Source organism: Stegastes partitus, unplaced genomic scaffold (assembly GCF_000690725.1).
Source record: "Stegastes partitus isolate 25-593 unplaced genomic scaffold, Stegastes_partitus-1.0.2 Scaffold118, whole genome shotgun sequence".
NCBI lineage: Eukaryota > Metazoa > Chordata > Actinopteri > Pomacentridae > Stegastes > Stegastes partitus.
In genome coordinates this window covers 780509-784423 of record NW_007577849.1, presented here as the reverse complement: position 1 = coordinate 784423, position 3915 = coordinate 780509, and positions in this window count along the sequence as shown.

Here is a 3915-nt window from a genome sequence, read left to right as displayed (position 1 = left end):
AACTAACATGAAAAAGAGAAGCGTAACCATCGACAGGCAGTTAAATTAGCCAAACACAGCTGTTTGGCTAACTGATGGATCACCGTGATAGCTAGGCTATCCATCAGTATGAGGCAGTTATGTTTTTTTTTCTTTTCTGTAATGACAGATATCCAAATTAACTCAGCTAGAATACCATGCACAGCTATAGCCAATGTTAAATAATCTTAGTGAGTCTAACATCACATCAGTATGATTATAGCTAACCCAACAGAGGAAAAAAACATTTAAGTTCCAGGAGGAAAAAAAAACTTGTGACTTACCAGACTAACCTGTGATGACTCTGGTGTATTCAAGTCGTAGTTCACTTGTAAATAAATCCTTGAAGACAATCGTCCGAAAAGATCCTTGGTGTCTCCTCCTAACACGTCCAGTCCATAGGTGAGGGTCTTCAAACTGTCACTGAATAACTGACTACTGTGTGAGAGTAAACAGCTCGTGCCACTAATAAGAAAAAACACGCAGGATAACAATAGTGGCCTCGAGCTCAGCCCGTGCCACTAACTAGAAAATTTCCTTGCAGAAAATTTGAGAGTGCCACAGGAGTCTGCCGGGATTTAAATTATGATTTTATAATTACCAAACCTACTAAAAACTTTGAATAACCTAAGCCTCATCTGTGTGAAGGGCTGTTGCTGTGTGGAGGGAGCGGGGGGGGGAGGGGGGACTTGCAGCAACGAGCCATGAGCGGGATTCAAACCCATGGCCACTGTTTTGGGGACTACAGACCCTGTACATGGATCGCCAGCTCAACCAGCTGAGCTATAGTGGCAGCCTGACTAAATTGCTTGTTAACTAATTATGCAACTTAGCACTACACACAGTCCGTCCTCTTTAAAGAGAGTTTCACAAACATGTCAAAGTTTACATGAAGGAACTCAGAGCTGAGTGGAAAGGAGGTGTTTGTCTCATGTGCAGAGAAAGTCTGTTTAACCTTTTTTTTTTTTGGTAAAGGACAGGTTTTGAGGTTTCCTCTAAATTTGGCATAAGATTTATTCTTGCGGCAACCTGCAGTTCCTTAAATATCCACTTGAAGCTGCCTCCAAAGCAAATCAGTCCCTGTTAGTGTTTCCCAGCCAGACCATCCTCTAGAGTCTAGACTGACAGCACTGTTATCTAGCTGGGAGTCTTTTCTTATTAATCTTTCAATACATCATTTTACTNGGCCATATTATCTTCAAGGACATATGCTGTTCTCAGTAGGAAAATACGAAACAGAATCATAGGCTCAGTGCAAAATACAGATTCAGAATACATAATAGCTCCAAACATACTTAATTCTAACATAATAAACAAGCAAAATATAAGCCATCAAAAATAAATTGGCAAAACCAAATGCATATGTTGATTGAAATGATGTCATTATTATTGTGACCACTTGTTAACATGTTTAAGGAGAGAAAACAGTGAGGTAAGTGTTGATAACAGTTGAGAACAACAGCTTCATGACAACTGTGATACTTGGAGTAAACCCCATTTTCATTTTAAGGAAAGGGAGTTACTGCGAGGCAACACAGATTTGATTCAGTCGATGAAGACTGAAAATCTTCATCTGAAACATCAGAAATTCCTCTGAAGTGTCTGAATTTCTCTCAGAGAACCTGCTAATACAGCATTATAAACACATGAGGTGCTAAAGAGTAATACGAGTTCATTTAAATTTGTTAAATTCAAGTTTATTCATGTAAATATATGTGTAACATTAGAGACAGTTAACAGAGAAAGTGTTGGTTATGTAGGTTAACATAAGAATACGCACAATCTCATGCAAAATTGAGGTTAATGTATTTAAATGATGAAAAAATCTGGTATTTTCATTACTTCATTGTTTGGAGGTCCAGTTGCCTTCTTTTACAGGGTACTTGTTTCCATTGCTTTGTGTCACTGACATTAAACTGGTGCTGTTTTGCTATTGAAACTATGATATATCTATCCCATGATGTTGATGCTCAAAGTTGAGTGAAGAAAAAAAAGAGTTGACAACATTTGAAAACGGTCAGCTGTGGCTACAATCATAGCTACCACTACCAGGATGAATGTGTGTGAATGAATAATTGACAGTGTAAAGCGACTTTGAGTGTCTAGAAAAGCGCTTTATAAATCTCATCAATTATTATTATTATTATTTAGGTTTCTAACACTTGGAAAGATCAAATTCATTATACTATTATGCTATTTTTAAGTTCACAAAATTAAGTAAATACAGCAAAATTTTAAGTAAACTTTACAAGCAGATATGAAGTAAACTGAATTTAAGACTAACGGTTATATTTACTTACCTTTTTTGAGTGCAACCGGTTTCCTAGATTCGTTTAAGTAAGACCAACTTTTCACATTTTACAGTGCAGGTAACGTGTAATGTGTACAAAACAGAAATCAGACGTACAAGAATCCAGCACAAACATATGTGTAAGTGACCAGTAACAAAAGCAACACGGTCAGTGTAAACTGGGATCTGGGCATAGACTGTATAAAAGATGGACGTAGCTACCGTGACGTCTCCCGTTGGTTTCTGCACTGAGAAAATGAAGCCAGGGTTTTGCTACTTCCTGGTTGACATCTTGGATTTTTGGAGCCAGTGATGCAAAAATCGTTGTGGGGGGGCGGAGCCATAGGAGCAGCGATTGGTCAGACTGATTGAGAGGTGGGCCCTCTCTGCCCGCCCACATTTACCGCCTTCTGCTCGCTTCATCTGTATGGTCGCTGCCGACTGTCAATCAAGCCAGCCACGCCCCTTGCCCCGCAAAATTTTGATGATTTTTTAAAAATTCAGTTTTGATTTATTTTCAGATTGGCCACCTGATCTCTGGACTTGACTATGAAAACTAATAAGAAATAAATCCTGAGCTGTAGGAAGCGGTATTTTGTGATCTGTGATCACTTCTTTTCCAATTCAAGTCTATGGGAGCCAGGGCTTTTTGGAGCCAGCAACTAGTGGACGTAGTGATATTGCAGGTTTTTGACACTTCCGGGTTGGTTTCATTTTTCAGGGCCAGTTGCTACGTCCATCTTTTATACAGTCTATGGATCTGGGAACAGGTGAGTGTGAGTCATGTGACTGGAAGCAGCAGGAGGAAGTGAAGACATGTTGTGGGTGGATGTGGTCCGACATGAGGTCGAGGTGAAACAAGGAAAACTAAAGAGGGATCCGACTGAAACTGACATGCAACAGTGATGACTGGTGATGCTGATAAAACTCTCATCACTTGTTCTCTCTGAATGTTTGTGCACCAATTTTCTTTATCATTCTACTCATGATATACTTACCATGCTCGGTTCTGTTCAGCTCGTCTCTCTCTTCAGTCAGGTTTCTGGAACTGGCCTCAATATCTAGTTGGAAAGTTAACATAATTTGGAAAAGAATCCTTTAACAGTTTGCCTAAAGAGTCACTTCACTGAAATACGGATTGTTTTTTTGGTGAAATGTACAATATTTTGAAATGATAAAAATACAAAACTATACTGCAAGTGGTCATGTCATGTAAACAAACAAACAAAAAAATGTTGAACATAATAAGACTGTTGAAATCTGTTGCAATTTCACATTTTTTTCATTTTATTAGATTAAAGTGTTACTGTGCGTATCTTATGGTTAGATGCAATTTACAATTTGTTTGATAAATGACTGACATTTCATGATTACAGAAATTTTTACAGAAAAACTGCTGAACTGATGTATTTGTGTAAAACTATAAGCATCAGACATCTGTCAAAATATAGTCACTATTCTATCAATCACATAGTTTTATTATGTAAATATCCTTTATTAAACACTAAAATTCCCCACAAAAATACACATGATGCCATGTTGAATTAAGGGCTGCAAGGTGGCGCAGTTCGGAGCACTGTTGCCTTGCAGATAGAAGGTCGCCGGTT